At 37.2% G+C, this 23,625-nt stretch overlaps 1 protein-coding gene and 1 long non-coding RNA gene across 7 annotated transcripts in view; one reads left to right on the forward strand and one right to left on the reverse strand.

Annotated features, from left to right (window-relative positions):
• Nucleotides 1-23,625, forward strand: part of RBMS1 (RNA binding motif single stranded interacting protein 1) — a 213,652-nt gene that overhangs the window by 53,863 nt on the left and 136,164 nt on the right. The window lies entirely within an intron of this gene.
• Nucleotides 4,040-22,028, reverse strand: LOC115893190. Of its 2 annotated transcripts, XR_004053135.1 has the most exons (5): nucleotides 21,864-22,028; nucleotides 21,291-21,468; nucleotides 5,988-6,111; nucleotides 5,726-5,863; nucleotides 4,040-4,476 (listed from the first exon to the last, which is right to left on the reverse strand). It is a non-coding gene; the product is annotated as an uncharacterized LOC115893190 (long non-coding RNA). The 2 variants fall into 2 exon arrangements; XR_004053134.1 differs by lacking the exon at nucleotides 5,726-5,863 and having other exon boundaries at nucleotides 4,040-4,481.

Genomic DNA, 23,625 nt, shown 5'->3' on the forward strand with positions numbered 1-23,625 from the left:
TTTGGTTTTTAAATGGACTAGAATCTTGTATCAGCTAAACACTTCTCATGAACTAGCGACTACAGTTTTTCTATTGAATGTTATTTCGTTACTTTTAAAAGTTTTATTTTATGACAATCTCCTCTACTACAGTGAAAATTTGGCTGCTGTGCTCATATCGAAGTCATTTGAACTAGTATATGCCCTTTTCTCAATTTAAACGCAATTTCTAATCCAAGATCCATTCAGATCTTGATATATGCCAATTAAAATATTGACTTTAAACAAAAGGGTCATAAAAAATGTGAGATTAAAATGATTAGGAGCTGAGTCCTTATCACATAATCCAAAGTAAACGAGGATTGCACAATGCCATACTTGAGGAAGCACACTTCAGTTGCATAGACATGTTCCTAGATATTCCAAACTGCTTTGAAATTATAGTGCTTTGTGTTGAAAGACTGATATTAAAATATACTTGGGAATTAAAATTCACTTTATGATGAATTGTTGCTAAAAGGCTTTAAGATAGCACTGTGAAGATATGATATGTAAAAGAACAGTCTCCAAAGCCAAGCCACATTTCTGCGAATCAGAATCAGAAAATTTTGTGTAGGCAGTGTGGCTTACCAAATGTGTCTTTCATAAAGGAAGCCTATTTTTCACTTTAACATTGACATGAGTTATGTAAATCCAGGGATCAAAATTATACCTCAGTGTCACCTAATGTTTGTTATTTGGACCAAATTTCAGTTGGTTTAATTGTGAAACTGAAAATGGAATTTTGTTGCTGAAAACTTGAATTCAGTGAACTCAGGTTCTCATAACTGTGAACAAACTTGTTTTAACTTTTTTTGTTTTGTTTTGATTTTTTGGAGACAGGGTCTCACACTGTGGGCCAGGCTAAAAGTGCAGTGGCACAATCTCAGCTCACTGCAGCCTCAATCTCCAGGCTCCAGCGATCCTCCTACCTCAGCGTCCTGAGTAGCTGAGACTATAGGCGTGCACCACCACACCTGGCTAGTTTTTGTATTTTTTTGTAGAGACAGGGTTTCACCATGTTGCCCAGGCTGGTCTTGAACTCTTGAGCCCAAGCAATCCACCGGCCTTGGCCTCCCAAAGTGCTGGGATCACGGGTGAGCTACCTCACCCAGTCTAAAGATTTTTTTTTTTTTTAATATTCATTTCAAAACCAGTGAGAGTAGGTGCTCACCCAGGAGATGTGACCAGTTAACTAGGAGCCAGGAACCTCAGAAGAGAAGAGTAGCTCATAACTCAGCTTGCTGGATCCAACATGATGATAATTCTTTCAGGACTGGGAGTCTAGGGTGATTTCCCAGGTCTAATTCTGCTTTGTTCTAGGTAGTTGGGCAGGCTATGTAGTATATCGAGAATTCCAAACCATTAAGTGAAATGCTTGTCATTAGTGATACCCAATCATTGTTTTGTGACACACCAGTGTGTCACAAAGATTTCCTGCAGTGTTGCAGTGAGCCTCGCTTTTCCCAAAGCTCTGGCTCCTTCTCTGACACATTGCCACCAGGCGGCCCGTGTGACCTTTACTCCCTTTCCCTCACCCAAACATCATACATTCCTTATACCTTATATCTGGATTTAGGAAAAGACTTCTTCTGGACAGTTGATTTGCAGTTCCTAATCTGAGTTCTTACACAGTTGCCAAGCTATTATTGCTGCAAGGAGTTAAATTAGTTTTCACACAGTAGTTCTAATAGTTTATTGTTAAAATGTCATTTATTTAAGTTAAGCATTTCCAATGCCCCATTAAACCACTGTTTCTTTTATTTCCTGGAGTTTGGAAGGCATTTGGGAATACCAAGTGAAAAGGAAGAGCGAAGAACAGAAAAGTGTTAGTGGGATGGCAAACACCGTGAACACTGCTGTTTCTAGTGGGCCAGAAAAATGCATGTATAAATCTTGCCCGTTCTTAGAGGCACTTTCGGATTCTCCTCCACAAAGCTTTCTATGGTCACCATTTAGAGTCAGTCCCCCTTTCCCTGTTCTCCATGGTATGTTATTTAGTTCTCTTCATATTACTGATCAGTAATCTGATCAGAGACTGATCAGGTCTGCTTTGCCACTTGGTCATTTGTGCATGTCTTTTTCTTATTGAAACTGTCAGATTCTTCTTTGTATCTTCAGAAGTACATATAATATAATGTACCATATGTAAGTTTATATGTAGACATACATTTTTAAATTCTTTAAATATAGTAGATTCATATTCAATAAATAGTATTGAATACCTATTCTGTACTATACAAAACACTGGTGATAAAACAATGAGCAAAGCTGGTACAACCCCATTTCTCAAGGAGCTTTTGTAATGAGGCAGAAAGGATGGACATTAAGTAATAATTTAGATTGCAGCTTGGTGAGTCCAGAAAAGGAGATATACAGTATGCTATATGAGGTTTATATAACAGGAAGACCAGCCTATTCTGGGGATTAAGAGGGAAGATTTTCTGGTATAAATAATCTAAGCTGAGCCTTGAAGAATAAGTTAGAGTTAACTAGGCAAAGAGGTAGAGAAAGAGCATTCCATGCATAGAGAATGGCATGCATAGTGAAACATATTGCTGGATTGGTTGCCTTGCAAGTGTAAGGAACTGAAAGTCTAGATTACCTGGTTTTTAGTGGTGAGGAAGAGAATAGTGCACGATGGTACTGGAGAAATAAGTATGAGTCAAATCTTGCAGAGATATGTGGGCCATGTGAAAGATTCGGTTCTTTAGCCTAAGATCACGAAACAGACTTTGGAAGCTATCAGGTAGAAGATGCTTAATCTACAGTTATCTTAACAGCCTCCCAGTAGATTCCTGGCTTCCAGCCTCTGTAACTTACATTTATACTTATTGTTCTCATTTGCATTGCAACTGCTGTGGGAAACGAGGAAGTAGCATATCTTCTACAGGTAATAAGAACCTTCTACAGGTAATGAGGAAGCAAGTGGGATGCTTGCTTCCTCAGAAAAGAATCTGGCTAGTAGGTTGATTCAGTCTGGATCCAAAGCTTCTAAAACTTGAATTTTATTCTGTCTTGAATGTGGACCATTTAGTTTATTTTGAAAATTCGATTTCTAGCAGGCTTTCAGAATAAACTAACAAATCCAAGAATGGCCTGGGTTACCTAGGCAATAGTCTAATAAAATAGTCTAATAAAATTAGACTATTGCCTAGGTAACCCAGGCCATTCTTGGATTCTGAGACCATTCCTCCTGCCACACACAGCTCCCCACAAGAACACTTAGCTATCAGTTGGAAAAATCCAATGTCTTTCTCTTGCTGGGACTGTCTTGTCCATATCAGTAATATACAGTCTCACAGGTAACCCTGGAGGAGGGAAAGGGGGATGGGGAACCAAAATGCAAAGGACCTGGTGCTAAGTGCCCCATCATTATTTTGTTCAACTGAAAGTCAAACAGATAGGAGAGTTGTAAAACTTGCCTACAATGAGAATAAGCAAGGAAAGAATTAAGGGTCATTTCACATTTAAAAATTCAGCTTATCAGTTGAAGCTGTCAGTGCTTTGTGCGTAGAACTTCCAAATAATTAACATCTCAAACATCAAAACACAGCTAGAGGTGTGCATAAATAAAGAGGCAGAGGTCCAAAAATATTATTTTTACTTTTTGAACTGGTAGGACTAATAGAAAAATAAATGAATATAATTGTTTAGATTAACTAGTTTTTATGGAAAAGAAGTGTGGGAGAGAGTAGTTTTTAACCAGTACTTGATTATTTGATAATCACTACTACATTAGATAAAAAGTAGAAAAACAGGCATATATAGCATTTACTTATGAGAAACATCTCTCTTAAACTGTATTTGTTTTTAAGCACTCCAAGATCTTGGCCAGGATATTTAACTTTTGACCTAGTTTCCCACTGCATGGTATGGCTATAGGAAATAGTGGATGTAAAAGGGCTTTCAACAAATATAGACCATCATACAAACATATTTACTAGTGTTATTATTTCAATTATTTATTATGGAGTAACGAATTACCTCCAAGTTAAAACTTAAAATGACTTAAACTTAGAAATGACTTAAAACTTTAAAATGTCTTAAATGAAAAAGTGACTTAAAATTTTGCATTTTCCTGGGTTGGCTGGGATCAGCTGGGTGGCTCTTCTGCTCCATTTGACTTTGACTGGGTCACTCAGGCAGCTGCATGCAGTTGGGAGCTCAGCTGGGGACAGAATGTCCAAGATGGCCTCATTCACATGCCTCACAGTTGTCTGGCTGTTGGCTGGAGTGCCTCCATTCTCCTCTGTGTAGTTTCTCTTTCAGTACAGCCTCTCTTTCCATGTGGGTTCTAACTGGAAGGCAGACTAGCCCAGATTTCTTTACAGGGTGATTGGCTGAAAGCCTCTTCAGGCCCAGATCTGGAAGTCACTCAGCCATACTTCTGCATTCCTCTGGTCCAGTCGCACAGGGCCATTCCATAGTCAAGGGGAGGTGAAACAGGTTCCAGTCCTGGACTTTGGAGGAGAGAATCACATTGAGAAAGCACGTGCAGAGTGGGAGGGATTGTGGCAGGTGTTTTTGGAACTGTCTACCACAGTTATTATTAAATACAGCTTGAAAGAGTAAAAGATTCCAATCCCAATGAATAAGAATGCTTATTCATTGTACTTCTTCCAGATATTAAAATTAAGAAGTTACCTTTAATATATGTGTGCTGTACATAATAGCCATGGCATATATTCACCATAGCTATTCTAACTGAAGGAAAAGATATATCCCCTAAAAACCTAATTCTTGATTTAGTCTTATTGTTTGATTTTTTAAAAAGTATACTACAATCATAGTTTTTATTGTTTCAGAAGTTAAATTCACTTTACATGTTTACTGATACAAAGGGAATTTTGAACTCCCTCTAGTGGCAAAAGATTTTCTTTTATTTTTTCAAAGAGCTTACTTAATAAGATGGCTGACATGTATAACACAACATAGTTTCAAAAATGACCTGTTCTTACCATCAGAAGATACCCACTTTCTCCTGTGTGAGTTATGGTAGGTCCTTTAATCTCTTATGAGAAATGTTAACCTTTCTAAGAAACATTGATCATATTACATGAAAAAAAAAAAAAAGGAAGAAAGGAGACTTCCTGTTAACTTTAAAGTGCAAAAACTGCTAACTGCTTCCTTGAGTCAAGGTCTTAAATAAAAAGTATTATATTTTGACAATTAAAATATCATTTTCCCTGACTAAAAAGTAAATTAAATTTTAAATTTTTGCCTGAAGAATTATTTTTTGAACAGACAAATGTATTTAATTGAAAAGATCTTTACATAGAGAGCAATAGGTAACTGTTTAAACATGCAGCTTGGAAAACACTAATAACCAAACTGGCGAGGGGTGGGGTGATCATAGGGATTCCAAAGTGTTATGCTTTTTGTTAAGTTCAAATTTGGATTTTCATGGCCAATAGAGAAGGAACATAGTTATCACTATTACTGCATACAAAAGGAAGCACAATGTCAAAAGGTGGGAATAGAAAAACAGCTATTACAGACTTTGTAAACTAAGTTTTCTTATCCCCACCCCATTGCCAAACAAAATTAATAATACTAATTAACTTACTCTGTTATGGGTCCATCTATAGACAAATTTATTCTGCTTCTTTACATAGTAAAAGGACATTTATTTGATCCTAAAAGACATTCTTTAAAATGCTCTTTTCCCAACTATTTATGGAAGCTGATCCAACCTATCGTGTACCGTCTAGTAGGTTGACACCCAGAACCTCTGTTCTCCTGCCTACAGTGGTAGGAAAGTGGCCAGGGATGGTAAGAATCCATAGGGTTTTTTTTTTCTTCCTCTTCTTCTTCTTCTTCTTAACACTCTGGAAAGTGGAACCTAGGATTATAAAAATAATTCCCAGATATTTTGTTTTTTTTGGGACTAAACTATGAAATAGTAAGATTTCACTACAATAATTAATCCAGCCAATAAAAAGTTAGACTTTGTTTCTTTCCAATACCTCTTTTTAGTTCAACATTTATAACTAAGTCTGTGTCTCTTGTGGTCTCGATTACATCCGGTGTTTTCAGCTGGCAGCATTTCCTCTGCTGAAGCCACCCCATGTTTTTTGCCAGGCTACATTTCTGTGAATATAAAGAGAGAAAACCAAGTTGTATTAGACAGTGAAATTTAAGGAGAAATTGAGTATAACTTTGATTTTTGAAACAAAAACCAAGCCACTATATTTGTTATAAACAAACTGGTGATTAAAATATGTAGGCTCCAGAAGTACACTTGAAAGTCTTACAGCTCTCTCCTAGCCATCCTGCATGTTTTCTCTTGAATATTTATAAGAACCTAATTTAACTAACAAACAGAGACCAGAGATTCCCTTCCAGCTTTGCTTGCACAGATTTAAAATAATGAAAGTGAATTTGCATTTCTTAAAATGGTGTTTTCTTCCAGCTCTCATAGAAATGTTTTTGGAACAGTGATCTGTGCTAACAGCTGTATTCAATCTTGAGTAAAAGTCACTTCCTGAAGAGAATGAAATTCAACTTAACATTCGAACTTGCCTAGAACATAATCCTGTAGGGTGAGTGTACTATGTGATTATGAAACTGGACACAGGCACCCTGCTGAGATAATTTCTTATAAATAATACCCAACAGAAACCATTAATCAGTGTCAGTGTTTTTAACTGAAGAATTAATATTCTAAAAGTGTTCCTTACTCATACACGTAACTGTCTTAGTTTTCAACAATTTTACTCTTTGGCATTTTAAAAATGTAATTCCCTTGTGGAATTAGATCTATATGAAATGTCTATCTCTGTGTATTAATATATACCATCAGATAGAAATAAATATAGATGCAGATATATAAACATATATGTTTATATATTTAGGCTTTAAAAATTTTTTTAATTGTGTCAGTCTTGATTTTCAGGTAAAATTTATTTTTGACTCAGTTCTCTTTACCTGTTCAGTCATTTATTTATTGCAGTGAGCTCAATTTAAATAAAATTTTGTTCCTGGCCTCATAAAATTAGTTGTAGATATATATATGGGAGGTACAGTTTTAGCTATTAATTATGGATTTAAAAAATGTCTCAGTTATTATTGACCTCTACTTTCCTAAATATTGTACTTCTTTATTTTAAAGAAGGAAAATGTCGTATTACAGTAACTTAGATATTGCTAAAACCTTAATGGAATCATCCCTTAGATGGAAAAGTGTTCACTCAATCATCCGTTTTCTTTATGGATCAATCTTTTGTCATCTAAACAGTGAATGTGGAATTTTCAGTCATAGGCTGTCAAATTGATATAAAGTCTAACACATTAAGGCAGAATTAACAAACATACATAAAAATTCCAACCATCTCAATTTGTAGGAATCAAAGCTGTTTCTGGCCTTACTTTGGTAACAAAAAAGGAGCTAGGCTTTTTTCCATTCCTTGACCGAACCACTAAGTTGCCTTGAAGACCTTTGTTTATAATGTCTTCTTACATTCTTTTTCCCCTGACATGCTCCCCTCCCTCCAGCAGTGAGATACTAATTAAAGAGAGGCCACTGTGACCCTAGGTTGTTTAGAAGTCACCCGGAATGAGGTGGCGGCACAGATCTGGAGAGGAAGCGCTCATTCCTAAATATAACACAGTCCTTAAGACCATCTTGTCAAAAATCTATTGGCTTCTAATAGCAAACAAAGTACCTCCTTTGACTTAAAAGGTATACACTTGAAACTAAAATGGAATCTCTAAAACTTAGTTTAACAACATCTATATCCACTTTTATAAGAATTAGCAACAAACACAATTAACTCATATATGTCACATGATAGTTTCTTTCAGAGACACTGAAATATAAACATTAAAAACATTTTAAATTTGATAAAGAATAATCTAATTTGTATGTGTTTGTTGAGGGGGAGGGAGCACGCATCCTGCCATTCCATTTAAAAAATTAGAGACAGCTTAGATTGTGTATGAGAAGACCCCTTCCCTTTCCTTCCCTTCCCTTCCCTTTCCTCCCCTCCCCCCTTTCCCCCTCCCCTCCCCTCCTCCTCCCCTCCCCTCCTTCTTCCCTTTCTTCTTTCTTTTCCTTCCTTCCTTCCTTCCTTCCTTCCTTCCTTCCTTCCTTCCTTCCTTCCTTCCTTCCTTCCTTCCTTCCTTCCTCCCTCTCTCTCTCTCTCTCTCTCTCCCTCCCTCCCTCCCTTCTCTCTTCTGTCTTTCTTTCTCCCTTTCTTTTGTTTGGACACCAGGCAACACTTTAATTGGGATGATACAATGAATGTGGTGCCTGCCAATCATGGAAGTGCAAGGACTGCAAATTTTTCTTAATATAAGCATTTTGAAATAAATTGAAATAATTTAATAACTTGCCTTAAATGAGCAGGTGGTGCTGCCTGACATTAAATTATTTCCTTCTTAAGTGGACTTGCTATTGCTAAGTACTAACTTACAAGAAGCAGTTTCTTGCACAATTTTATTAGTATTTGTTTAGCAGGATACTTCTGGTTGCAAGCACAGTAACAGAGACCCATTACTGTTTGTGTTAAGTAATGAGGTGGAATTGTTCTAAGAATATAGAAGGGAATAAGAATCTCAATTATGAAACCCGATCTCAACAGAACCCAAGAGAGCAGCCTCCTAGGTGGGCCTGTGGAGACCAGTTGGATGACAGTTTTCCATTCAAGGCACAAAATCAAGAGCAGGAGTTTTGAATTTTTCCTCTTGAGCTTCTGCTGTTTCTGCCACTTAGTTGTTCTTTGTTTAGCTGGGTTAGAGTCTGGCTGCTTTGCTTCTTACTGTCTACTATCATTCTACTCTCTGGGTCTCACTGTCCTGTGATTCACTTTCCAAGTGACGATTCCTCTGCCTCATTGCTTCTCCTTCCTCCCAGCATTGCTTACTCATGGCCCCGCAGCTACCTTATATATGGCCTCCTTCTCTATGCACAGTACCCAGCGGTTTTAGGCTCCCGCTAAACACTGACTGAATGAATAGATGAGGAACATTGTTAGGGAATTATAAAAAGTAAGCGTTTTGTGTTTTCTTTTAGTTAGCCTTTAAAGGAGCTAAGAAGATATCAGTTAATTAAAAGGCAGCTGGAAGACAAATGTTATTTTGAAAAATTTAACCTAGTCATCTCTCTTTAGGTTAAAAAGGATTCACTGTAATAGTAGTAAGAAATTATTTATTTACAGAGACACTGAACAAGTGTATACAGTTAAACTTGAGAGTCTGGACTACCCTATAAAGAACAGTAGTGCTTTTAAATGCTCTAACTTCACACTGCCCCATTTAAGCAGCCACACTGGTAGGAATGGAGATGATAATTTAACTTCAGACTTCAAGAGGGGACGCAGTCATTTTTTATTGACCATATCCCATTTAGGAGTCAAAATGAAGGTCTAATAATGGTCTGAAGACTATTTTTTTAATCCTTCAGATCTTAATCTTAATAATTTACCTGTGAATAGATGATCAATTCCTGATTATTTTTAAGGCAATCTTTTTTTAAAAAAAGTTTGATTTTTAAATCTCTCACCTTCCTATTGCTGCTCATTTTCACCCCTATCTTTCAGTTGCCCAGGGTACAAAAATAAATACCAGGAAAGAGTTCTCAATTCTTCATCCCTTTGCTTCCTTTTATTTTTTTTTAATATGAAAGGTTATACACATTCTGTAAAATCTTTCCTAATTTCTGCTATTCATATAGTCATTTGTGAGTGAATAAACAGTAGACATAAGCAGACCCAAATATGTATTTTTTAAATCATATAAAGTTTTTAACTGAATGTTGGGTTGAAGAAGAACCCAAACAGCAGTTTAAAATTCAGTTGCTCAGCTTCCCAGTTATAGCATGAATATCCAGAAGTGGCCAGTTAACGGGGCTTCATTCCCTGGCACTTTGGAAATGACCAGCAGTCCCAAATGCATTTGAGAGCATTTTCACTCATGAGAGAAAACGCACTTCTCAGATTCTAAAGGCGTTCTGAGTGAAAACCGGACAAAACAGACAATAAGGATGCTGATGAGTATGAGACGTCTTTCTTCTTTTCTTTTTCTTTTTTCCCCCAATCTCTCACCTCTGGCTGAAATTCTTAATTTTATGAAATGATACTTGGCCGGGTGTGGTGGCTCATGCCTATAATCCTAGCACTTTGGGAGGCTGAGATGGGTGGATCATTTGAGATCAGGAGTTTGAGATCAGCCTGGCCAACATGGTGAAACCTGTCTCTGCTAAAAGTACAAAAAGTATCCAGGGCTTGGTGGTGGGCGCCTATAATCCCAGCTACTCGGGAGGCTGAGGCAGGAGAATCGCTTGAACCCAAGTGGTGGAGGTTATAGTGAGCCAAGATTGCGCCACTGCACTCCATCCTGGGTGACAGAGGGAGACTCCGTCTCAAAAAAAAAAAAAAAAAGAAAGAAAGAAATGGCACTTTTTTTCTTGAACTTTCAAGTCAATAAATTTTAAATTACTTTTGTTTCTAGAGTTGCAACATTGTACAAGGCATTGAGGTAGACCGGTTGCTCTGGACGAGTTTGCCCTCCAGTGAAATGGACGGATAGATAAAACCACAAAGTACAAACAAACGGCCTTAGTGGGTGGCACACCTGTTTCAGTGGTGACATCAGAGAGAGGAGTGCAGGCCAACCGGGGGACACAGGACCTCAAGGAAATTTGAACCAGGGGTCTAGATCCCAAGAGAAGAGCCAAGATTGGAGCTCTGGCTCTGGTATTCTTTCATTCACTGGTGATACTGAAGTGTTAGTTGTGGGTGAGATCATACGTGGAAAAGAACCTAGAGCAGAGCAAAAAAGAGGGTAAAGGAGGACCCCAATAGAGTAGACAACTTGGAATTACATGAAGGTGAGTGGCTGGCACTATCACAAAACTACATCATGTTGTGTGGGGACAAGTGGTAGTCAGAAGCCAAGTTACAGTGGTCTGTATTTGCAACGGGCAATGAAGTGCAAACCTCCACTGACGGACAGTCTTTCAAGAACTCCAGCAGTGAAAGAGAGAAGGAATAAAGTAGCATAAGAAGCAAGGGAATCATTTCCCTCCCCGCCCACCTTTTTTTTTTTTTTTTAGAATAGAGAAGACTTGAGCAAGTCAGTTTACTGGAAAAATGCCATTGCATCTGCTGTTCACATTTTTAAAAGGAAAATATATTAATGTATTACTTTTATAGTAAAAAATGTATTAAGTTGCCAAGAAAAATTGAAAGAAAGAAAAGAAAAAGAAAAGCAAGCAATCAAACTGGTATAGAAGTTGGGCTGGGGAAAGTCAAGTGAGGGTATGTTATAGAGAAGTTCAGAACTCAAGGATGCAAATGGAAACCTAAATCTTGAACACAGAGAAGCTATCTAGCTAGGACAGAGAAGAATGCCAAGAAGAGATGCAAAAGTATAGATGTGTATTTGAGAGATAACTGAGGGAATTTCATGTAAATAATGAATGATCTCTACCGTATCATTGTAGGGGTAGGATTAGGAATTTGAGAAAAAAACTAAAAGGTTTGGAATTCTGTTTGCGATGGGGTAGGGAGCCACTTGCAAATGAGTAAAATGGGTGCTATACAGCAGTAAAGGTATAACTAAAATTGAGTTTTGAGCATAGTATGATTTACCTGGGAGGTTGTGAGTAACTCAGGAGAGGAATAGAAAAATCTGGTGAAAAATGCTTATTTTAAAGACAGGATGAAAAGGCTATGAATACCAGGCACTAGAAATAACAAACTTGAGTTCCCTGACTGGGAGTTTAGGTTTGTTAAGTAAATTAAATGTGGTGGCGCGGGGGCAGTTGTTGGGGGTGGGTGCTGGTGGTGATGGTGACCTCACAGAGCAGAGGATGCGAGAATAAAGAGAATGAGGGAGAAACTTACATTTCCACATCTGAAAATGAGAATAATAATGTGGTGTGGGGATTGATGGAATAATGGCTGTAAAATACTTAAAACAATGTCTGGCACAATTAAAATGTCTAATGCTTTAATTTTTGTGAACAAGAGTACAGACTGGATGGAAGAATCGGAATTACAGAACTTGATGATACACAGTGATGTCAGTCAATGAAAGAAAGTGGATGTGTAGATTTTCTTGAAGTGGAACTGTCAGGCTTACTCACAGCCTCCTAAACTCAAGGCTTAGGTTTAGATGAAATGACATCACCCAGGAAGAGTGCTTAGCTATATGCTACATTTATCTGAAAAAGGTGGGCATTAGAAGAAGGTAAATAAATGATAATAAATGTCTTTGTCATTTAACAAACCGAAGTGTCTGCTTTGTTTCCTGCAAAAACTCTGTGAGGAAGATATTGTTGTCTTTTTGCTTTTTACAAATGAACAGTAGAGTTAGGTGAAGGTGGCTAACAGATAGTAGAACTGTCTTTTGGACACAGTAGTTCTTCTTGAAAGCCCATTCCTTGTCCACTACTCAATACTATAAATGACAGCAGACAGAATGAGTTAGAGTGAATCTCAAAGGCTGTCCTGCTTTACCTTGAAGAGGAAAAGGAAGAGACAGGTGCCTCTTGGTGTGGGGAAGACGGAACGGTCAACCACTGGAGTTTCAACAGAAGTGGTGCCATCCGGGGAAAGTAATTCTTGATTGCTTTAGTCATTCTAAAATACATCGTGGTACCATCTTGGGTTTTAATAAATAAATGCTCACCCGAGATAACAGTGAATCATTTCCAAACCTTCTTAGCTCAAGAGGCTATAATTTTTATGTATCTGACAGCAAAACTTTTTTTTTTTATAGCAGAGAAAGTTGTAGGGGGTACTGAGGTTAATGCTTATCTGTTCTGTGTTCCTGTGACCATGTTCTGGTTCATTCTTTGTAACAATAATTTTCAGTAAAGTTGGGAGCACGTGTCCTCATAATTTCTGGCTCAGAATCATGTAGAAGTGAGCCATGGTGACTGAGGGGAATATATCATAATCCTCAGGTGAGCTGGACTAGAAAGGAGGCCGAGAACTACTCATTGACAGTGAAGCCAGGTCAATGGGTACTTGCTGACTCTTGCAGGCTGCATTTCAATAGAGTACATATGGGGAGTACATGGTAAATCTTGGCCGTGATTATATCTTCAATGGAGGAGTTTATAACGTAAAGACACTGAGTTGGCCTAATTTAGGCATTTAATACCATCCTTAGAAAATGTAGCAAGAGGTCTTGGAAAATAGATGAGAGTAGGAAAAACTCAGAGGGGGTAGACCATAAGCCATGATTTCAACAGAGTAAACGGAGGGATGAGTGTGGTTTGGCTGATGGAAAAACAGAGGCTGTTTCCTGGCAAAGCTCGGAGCCAGAGAAGAGTGAGTTCATGGGCAGCCAAGACACAAATAGTAGCTGGAAATAGAGGTAAAGGGACAAGGGAGTTAGAAAGTGGAGAGCTTTACAAGTGCTGTTCAGAAATTTGCATTTGATGTGGGAGTTTTAGGAAGTAGAGTGATACAGCCAAAGAGGCCAGAAAAAAATTATTTTGGAAACAGGCTACACAACAACTTGGAGTAAATAAGGACCAGTCAGAGGGAAAAACAGAAGAGTTCCAGCAGTTCAAGCTCGAGAAAACTCCATAAAAGATATGGAGAAAGAGAAAAGAGTCAGTTTGAATCACAGCTAAGCTGCTAATTTAAAAATCATGTATTTTCATTGTCAAGTGTAGAAATTAGCAGCCTCCTATCTGTTTCATCACTCAGATTTGCAGCATTTCTCAGTGGGTTTACTATAACCTTCGTACTACCCAGACTGTAGTCTCATATTTCACCTTTTTAAATGTTTGTGTTTCCCCATTTCCTTTTTTAGGAGAGATTCATGAGAAAGAGGTAAAATGGGCAGATAAAGTAGTTATTTAAAAGAAAACTTATAACTGGCTATATAGTCACTTCCTAGGTGCTGTGGCACCAAGAACCAGTTTACCTTGGTTGTCTGAGATCCTCTGAATCAACCTCACAAGTCTTTTAGTACACTGACATCCACTAAAAATACTTGAATTGCAGACATTTTCAAACACACAATAAGGTGGAAAGAAAAACTTCAGCAATTATCAGCACTTTGTCCATTCTTATTTACTGATATAACCTTTTAAATGTTAAATGATAAAATGGAACAAATGATATGATTTTGAACTACAAGAGTTTATGCACCTAGGAGTAGACATGGGACTAAAACAAATTAATTTTTTTAAAGAGTTTATACACCTACTTTAAAAACCTGTCAGTCACTAAAAACTTAAATTATGATTCACTTTTAAAATAAAGGGCCAGACGGGCATAGAAAGAGGGGAAAACAGTTCCTATAGTGATTTGCAATATTTTTTAGCTTGATATATTTAATAATGTTCATAGCAAATAGCTTAAGTGAATTCTAAGACTTCTTAAAAGAATTCCCCCAAAATAGAATATATTTTCAAATCAATCAAGAAATTACAAATTACAGAACTTAACATGATATTCTTTAATATAGAGGAAGTTTGGCTAGTAAATTAGAATGTAAAATTTATCACCGAATTAACCATGGTTAATTATCTCACCCAAGATAACAGTGAATCATTTCCAAACCTACTTAAGTATTTCTTAAGTATTTCAAAGTCATAAGCTTGTTTTAACTTTATAGAATAATAACATCTGTTTGAATAGGACTTGCATACATTTTAAATATATGGCTTATTCATTCATTCCAACATTCATGAACCAATATTCAAACACTTAATATGTGCCAAGTGCTGTGTTAGAGGCTTGCGTATATCAGTAGTTTGGTATGTTAATAATTCTTATTAGATGACTTTCAAGGTGAGATCAGTTGTAATTTTCTTTTATAACAAGGGGAACATTACAGATAAATGAAATTAATAGATAATCCCCAAGCCTCAGGTTAATCAACCTGTAGTCAATACATAAATTGGCCAATTTGTTTCAGTTTTTCATGTTGGTTTTATCATCACACCAGCAATTAAGTGACTAAAAGGAATGCTGCATATGGAAGAAGAAGAAATGCAAGGAACTAGTCAGTTCCTGAACAGATATGAAGTATCAGATCCTAATAGTTGTTGTTCCAAATGTGAATCATTTACATCTTTTCCTATAACTGGGTCACCTTAACTGTTAAGTTATTGCTTTTGATTCACTTTGTAATTTCATATTAATTTTAAGGACTGTGATAATCATTTCAGATATATGCCTTTTTATCTGATTTACCTGATCTATGTAAAAATCACTTTTCCAATCTGAAGCCCCAGGAAGATTGAGAACTGGCACTCCAGGTACTGTAAAAGGGTGGGAATTTGTGAGGCTCGTCGGTTGGAATTGATGCCGTGTGCCAGAACAGTACTGATGACTGATCTTTGGAGTGTATGTGTGTGTGTGTGTATGCACGCATTTGACTAAAACTTGCCAAAGAAGTAACAGTCCAGGATTCGTGTTCTCAAGTTATGTTTGCAACTGACAGTTTAAAGCAGTAACAGCAAGAAGTGTACAGTGGTGAAATCTGATAAATATCTACAGATTTAGGTTCATCTCCCTTTCATCTTTCTTTCTTATTATATAAATGCACTGTACATGTAAAAACACTTTAAGTAGAATGACGTGATTGTGGAGAGAGAGCTGAGGAGGGAAGCAGACAGCTCAGCTTGTTCCTTTGTGATGGATGTCTTTGTGAGATTAGGGTAAAGTTTCTCATTCTGATGCGTGCAGACTGTGCCCACTACTTGTAAGACGCACTGTCAGATCTCCTTGAAAAAACTGAGCATATGAGTCATTTACTTGTAAAAACTTATTAGCTCTGTGTTCTTCTTAGGAAGGTTAAAAATGAGTATTTGACAAATATATTTCTAAAGCCAAGGTTATGAATAAAAAGAACATGGATGTGCATTTGCATGCTGTGTATTCATGTTCTTGTATGCCATACTTTATAGATTCTAAGACTCCTACCTTTTTTACATTTCAACATCTCTGCAGTTGAAATGCAGTAAGTTATGGTGTCTTTTAATTACTGTAGTCCACTTTTTTCAAATGTCAATTAACATCTCAGTAATTTTCAGGCAGCTCACAATCAGTGGCATCTTAGATTGCATGACATACAGTTTATATCTGAATATTTGTAGGACACTGATTGCAGAGAGATGACTGTGATACTTCTCTTTTACCCAAAAAATAAAGTGAGAAGATTTATTCTGACAATTAATGGTTGAAGTCAAGAGAAACTATTTGATCATAGAATCTCATTTCTTGAATAAGTAAATCACATACAGTTGCAAAATGCAACATTTATTTACAGTCTCTATGATCTTAAGTAACCTAAAGATTAGGATGCAAATTCACTATGTAGTTTATAAAGCATATTCTTTCTTATTTGATCATTACATCACTACATTTTTTATATTCAACTCTTTTTAACTCAGATATTCATGGTTTTGAAAAGAAGGTGAAAAATATTTCTGTGCTCTGCGTGTGTGTGTATGTGTGTGCGCACGCACGCACGCACGCACGCACGCAAGAAAACTTTTACCTTATCCATTCATGCCTGCAACAAAACATACTATGTGCAGGACAGTAGGTTAAGTTAAATCGTTAGAGATTTACAGACTGTCTAAGCAATCTTACAAGATTCTTAAAGCTCAAGAAAAGATAACTTAGCTAGCACTTTTATAAGTTGACCAGTACAGAATACAGAGAAAAAGCACTATACAATCTATAGAAGACACCGATTCTAGTCCTGTGGTAGACCTATGATGGATGGTTTCAGATTTCAAGGCTGTTTAACAAAGTTTTCTAGTAGATATAGCTGAATATGAATAGATGGAATGAATTTATTATTGGCCAAGGTGTCCAGGGAGAGACAGTAGCATTCGTTCAATTGCTGAAAGATTTATTGAATGATTACTGTATAGCAATTACAAGGACTGGCCCTTAATAATTCTTTCCACCTCTGAAATTCTATATTTCTAGGGCTTCATGTCAGAGGGCAAGTTGCCTGACTGACCTGAGGGTAACTACCTGTTCAAAAAAAGGTGGGCAGTGGTGGTGGGGCAGGGGCAGGTGGTAATAATATCTGTCCTGCCTCCTTCCCCTAGACTTTAATGAGATAATGCATAATGAAGCATTTTATAAACTGTAACATTTTTATGAATTCATTATGTCTATACATGTGAAAAATGTAAATAGCCCCGAAAAATGTAAATGTCTTCAGAAGTTATCTGCTTATTCTGGCACTTTCTCAAGTTTAAAAGGGTCTAACCGGATTTTAACACTTAATAATAATGCCTTGTTTGAAACATTGTATTTGCCACTAGATCAGACATTAGATTGGGAGGTGAAGGAAGGGTGGTTCTGGGAGTATCTAATATGTTGTCAGCGTTCTGGGAGTGTTCTTTACAGTTTGGAATTAGGAATCGCTGATGTCATGATCAGTCACATTGTCATGGCAACATCGGAATTTCCTCATTTGCCTTCTCTTCGCTTGGGGAGTATCAATTTGCCACAGGTCTGTCATCAGTTCACCCCATGTGTTAAACATACTAGATAACCCAGAACTAGTCATTCTTAAAGACACTCGGGGTGAGGAATTTTTATAAGCTCTTTAAATATCCTGTTTCAGTACTCTTAACTATATATCCTGATGTTGGAAACTTTGCCTTCATACATATTCAACTGAATAGAAATTCATTTGTAATTCTATATCTTCTTGTTTGAACCTTTATAATTCAGTGGAGAATGAAAGGCTTTTCAACATTCTCATTTACATAAAGGACGTCATTAATTATTCTAGCATCCTCCTCTTCAAGTGAAATAGACCTAATTTAATGGTAATTTTAGCAACTGAAGAGAAAGGAAACTTACTGTTTCTTTCCTTCTGTGTTTTGAATGGTTTAAAACCTTACTTGTGCTATCCATCCTAGGTTTTGGATAGACATTGGTTATGCACCCTCTCCCTACAGATAATTAGGAATTTCTTATTAAATAACCTTTTGCCATTCTTAGCTTACATGAAGGTTTTGTTTTCCCTGGTACAGTTTGCTGTTAAAGTTGGATTTTTACTCATGTGAAGGACATGGTCATTCCAGGTTCAAATTAATTTTGTTTCCCATGATATAAAGATTTTGGCTCCAGTTTTCCACAATTTTTTTTTTTTTTTTTAATTTCCTAAGTACTTTCTATCTCTTCCCAGGTCCTATAGCAAGAGGTGGATGTGATTAGAAATTTTCCCAGCACACTGTTCCCTCCTTCCTCACCTCATCTCTTGTCTTTTACCCCACAGTTTGCTAACATACATAGGTTATTATGTTACTTCCATCTCTTTGGAGTCAGAGAGACCCCAGATCAAACTCCAGCTCTACTACTGTAATTTCAGAGATTACCTAGTAATATCTTTCTAGGTAAATTTATGAGTTTTACTAGTTATAATTTATGAGTTTTGCTATAATTCATGGAAAATTCATTCAATTATCTCGAAATATTCTGAAAATAAGCACTTACATTTTTATAGGCTTACAATAGGCATGGAGAATAACAGCTCCATACCAGATTTTCACAGAGTATAGAAAATTGAGACATTGTCCAGTCAATTTAGGAAAACAGCCATTTATGGACCTTCTTTTTGTCTTGGTACCCCAAGCAGTTTACTTATTTTGTTATGGAATTTGATCTATAGCTACAAATTCACTGTTGTTTAAACCAAAGCAAAGTCTTGAATTTTTAATTTAAATAGCCTTTATTCAGATGTTATAATTTTGAAAAGGATATGACTCCATGTACCTGTTTTTACAGATTTTTTTTTTTTTTTTTTTTTTTTTTGGTTTAGACAGGGTCTTGTTCTGTCTCCCAGGCTGGAGTGCAGTGGTGCGATCTTGGCTCACTGCAGCCTCAACCTCCCAGGTTAGTTGGGCTAGCTAACTAAATCACTTTTTTTTAATATAAAAACTTAGGGACAGAAACTAATAGATAACCCTTATACCAAAAATTGCTGTCAGCTTTGAATTTTTATTAACTATCATGCAAGAGTAGAGCAATAACTATTTTATGAACAGATTAGATCCCAAAATGTTTGTAAGTTATTTGTTTCAAATTTGGAGGATGTTTCTTCATAGAGAGATGTTGTAAATGGTGATTAGGATTTTAGTTGACTTAAAATAAGCATCTATGAATCTCATAACATAGCTAATATCTAATATGGTCTCTCACCCTTTTTTGAGGGAAAATAAAACTTGGTTCCAGTTCAGGATTCTGCAAATAACTTTCACCTAACCACTATCTCAGCTATCCTACAATATCCCAGAAGATAAATTTTTCTGCTTCTCTCCTAACTCTGTCCCACCAATGATTCCAGAAAAAAAAAAAAAACTGGTTTAAAGAGAAGAGTTGCACCTTAGCAACCATCAGTGAAATGAGATTTAGATGCTAGGTTGGGGCTGAATATATACCTGTACTATTCACAATATATTCAAATATTGGAAAGTTTGCATTTATATTCAGTGGAATGGAAATTCAATGTAAATCCATATGCTTTTACAACTGAGCAAATGGAGGCTCCTAGAAGGGATAAGTGCCTTGCCCAATGTCACACAGATGGTAAATAGTGAACCAAGATTCAGGGTCAGGTGCTCTGATGCCCAAGCTGTGGCTCTTTATACCATGTAAGTTTTTCTCTGTGGGGTTTGGACTTGACCCATAGCTAATGGTAATAATAACCATTATTAATATTATTGGAGACAGGGGACTCTGGAGTCAAAGAGACCCAAGATCAAACCCCAACTCTACTATGTATTGGATCTGTGACCTTGCCAAGTTACTCAGTTTTCTCTTTGGTAAAATGGGATAGTCATTCTTCTGTCCTGGGGTGTGTATGCAATGTGCTTAGAAAGTGCCTGGAATATAGTAGTTACTCAATAAATGACAGCTATGTTTATATTGTTCTCTATACCTTCTAGGATTATAGCTATAGTTTTATTTTATTACAGTGGTTTCAGCTTTATACACATGTACTTTTATACATGTCTAGGGAGCTTTTAAGTCTGGAATAAGAATTGCAGATTTTTTAAAAAGCAAAATAGTAAATAATAGAAAATGTTGCTGCTACTTTAGAAATAGGGTACTTTATCAACTCTATTTTGTACCAGGAAAGAACAGAAATTTGAAGAATCTGCTGACCCCATACTTTTTCTTTCTTTTTTTTTCTTCTGTTTTGCTGGGAACCAGAGGCTTTGTGAGCTCTTATACATAGACTCTCAAATGTAAATAGTTTTTTTTGGTGTGAACTGTGTATACTAACCTATACTGTGTGGCTATATTTTATGCATTAAAGATTGCAGTCTGATATAGTGTTGAATGAATTTTTCCTCTTAATTCCTTTCACCATTCAATTTAACCCAAATAAAAATGGGTGCTTGAAATGGTTCAGTAGCAATAGAGGGATAGAACCTGCTGTAGGTCAGTTCTTTTCTTGATAGAGGTCTTCTATTCTTATCTCACTGGACATCTTCTCTGCCCCCATTTTTTTCCCCTTCTTTCAAAGCTTAGCTTTGCCACCATACTTTCTTTGTAGTAATTTCATTCAAAGCTTACTCTTTTATGTGGGGCTCAGTAATATGTGTATTAGGGTGTCGGGTCCCCTAGGGACTCCTCACCTGCCCCTTTTAGAAAGTTCATCAATTAGCAATTATTTCAGCAGTGATTACCCCAAGTCTGCATTCTCTCTCATGCCAGCCTTCTATCTGTAGTTCTGTTTTTCTGATCATCTGCACGATGCTTCTTTCTGAGTATCCTTCAAACAAAACATTTATACAGTTGAGCTTCCCACGCCCATGTTATATTCCGTATTGATCTCTCCCTGCTGTGGACTCCCATAGCACACGATTGTCTAGAACACTTGCCTGGCACTTATCACTTAATGCCTTGCATTATTAGTGTACAGCAAGCAATTCGGGTGCTCTATGGTTTACAAGTACTCACCTAGGAATTGAAGCATTATCTATAAGGCTTTTTTTTTGAGATGGAGCATTACAGAGTTTTAGAGAGCACAAGACTTAGTAATCTTTTAACCCTAGCCAGGTCTAGATTTTAACCCCAGTTTGCTACTTGCTTACTAGCTTTGTGGATAGGTCATCCAGCCTTAACTTTATTTCTTTCATTGTACATTGAGGCTTATAACCCTTCCAACCTCAAAGGTTGTTGTGAAAGTTAAATGAGATGTGAAAAGTTTGAAAATGAAAATTTCATTTTAAAATTGTTGCTTTGGGACAAATGTGATTCAAATTTAATTCTCAAATTTCAGGTAGATGAGCTCTTTTAAGTGGCAGAAAGCATTATTACCTATGTGTGTCATCTCCTATTTCAGATTGCAGGCTTCTGCATGTACTGGTGGCTCCATCCTTATTATCCTAGTTGGAATATACCTCCTGGCTTATGAGAATGATCTCTGATACTGCTCACAGTCTTCCTATTCATTCAAAAATGGCTCTTCTTCAACACATAACTTCTTTGAAGGAAACTGGACAAAAACAGATGAAGAAAAACTTCAGTGCACCTAGGTTCTTGAAACAGACCTTTTTCTAGACTTTTGTTTTCCTTTTAAAGTTAAATCTGCAGCATACAGAACCTTAGAAAGCATATTCATTCAGCCATTTAACAGTTTTTTAAAAAAATGACCTCCCCTTGCCTAAATTTGCTTGTCATTAATTCTTGCTTTACCCTTGCTCCTGTTCTTTGATGTTCAGCATCAGTTATTTGCACAGTGCAGCCATTTAAATCTACATACCACCATGATAAAACCTGGAAAAACAATAACAACAACTGCCATTTATTGAGTTTGACACTTTTGTCCATGTACTGAACTTAAGATAATTTTGTGAGGAGTCTGGCACTCAGAGAAGTTAGCAAACTTACCCAGAGCACAAGTGGGAAGCTGAAATATGGACCCAGATCTGCTTGGATCTGCTTTAATTCTGTTCCTTGGATTGCAAAGTCCAGATTCCTTTAAGCTCTCTGAAGAAGGAAGGGTGTTTTAAGTACACAAGTGGAGGGGCTGTTGTAAGTCTTAAGAGCCAAAGCAGCTCTAGGGACTGCAGCCCCCTCCATCATTTCACTGCCAAGTGCTCACCCACTCCTGGCATGCTATACTCTCTGCCCGCTGCCAGTAAGCTTCCTGTTTACTCATAGTTTCTGCTTCCTCATAACCTTGGCTTGCATATGGTTTTGGCTTGTTGTGGCCTCAGCTCTACCCCTGGCACTCTTGCAGTTTCTGCCCCCTTAGTAACTGGTTCAGCCACTGGAGTTTTCTGAATCAAATCCCCAAGGGTGAGAATTGGATTGGTCCTGCTCATTTTTTTAGTCCCAGCCCGGTCATAGGTCACAGGCCTGTCGGTTACCCTTGGATCAGATTCCCACAGCTTCTTTACCTACCAGCTGAGTGAGGTGAGGGAGGAAGACATAGGACAGCCCAGGCAGCAAAGTCTGTTTCCCTTGAAAGAGGATGAGCATCAGCCAGGTGCAGTGGCTTAGGCCTGTAATCCCAGCACTTTGGGAGGCCGAGGTGGGAGGCAGATCATGAGGTCAAGAGATGGAGACCATCCTGGCCAACATGGTAAAACGTTGTCTCTACTAAAAATACAAAAATTAGCCAGCTGTGGTGGCACACGCCTGTAGGCCCAGCTACTCAGGAGGCTGAGGCAGGAGAATCACTTGAACTCGAGAGGCAGAGGTTGCAGTGAGCCGAGATTGCACCACTGCACTCCAGCCTGGTGACTGAGTGAGACTTCATCTCAAAAAAAAAGAGGATGAACATCTCTAGGACAGGTTCCTCCAAAGCCCTGTTTTTACCATGATAACTTGGGTCTCTCTGGACTGTTTTCTTACTTTCTCTGTGTTAGAACATATTTGTTTCAAAGGCTGAGAAATGTTTTCAGATGAACCTCACTGGGATCTGTCCCTGTAATCACTCCTACAACAAAGCGCTTATGAATAATCAATAATTGAGTGTGTATGTTATATACAGGGTCTCATAGTTACGTTTTTTTCCTTACGTTGCATTCTTTGTGTTTGAGTGACTTCATTACATTTTATATTTTGTTGAGGGTAGACTATCTTATCTCTTTGTAATGCTTTACTTGCTTAAGAACACAGCACCTACTTAAGTTTGGAACTTTTGAACCCTAGTGGGCATTGTTTTTTTAAACATATATGCCTTATATTCTGTCCTTTTATGTCATTCACCATTACAGAACATACATTTTGTTGGCTTTTAGATATCCTTCTCTAGCCTTAGAGTCTTTTTAATATTCTTTTAGTATTCTTAGTATATCTTAGTATTTAGTATTAGAATTCTTTTAGTTTTCTACTTTAAATTTCATCATCACTTAAAAACTTTTCTTATCCCCATAAAACTATTGCAGAGTGTATCCAATCAAATTTTAGCATTCTGGATTGCACAGCGTCCAAAATATCATGACCTTAGAGTACAGCCATAGAAAAATTAATCGGTGCTGTTCTTTTGTGGTTTACATTGTGGTTTCCTAAGAGACCACTCTTGACAACCGAGGTCGTACAGGGAATTTTTTCCATAGATGCACAGATGACAGGTCTGAGCTACTGGGGTGTTGAGCAGTAAGTTCTCAGAGAAAGGCACCTGTGACTTGAACATTCTGATGAG

The sequence above is a fragment of the Rhinopithecus roxellana genome, chromosome 14, assembly GCF_007565055.1.
Source record: "Rhinopithecus roxellana isolate Shanxi Qingling chromosome 14, ASM756505v1, whole genome shotgun sequence".
In the NCBI taxonomy this organism is placed as follows: Eukaryota; Metazoa; Chordata; class Mammalia; order Primates; family Cercopithecidae; genus Rhinopithecus; species Rhinopithecus roxellana.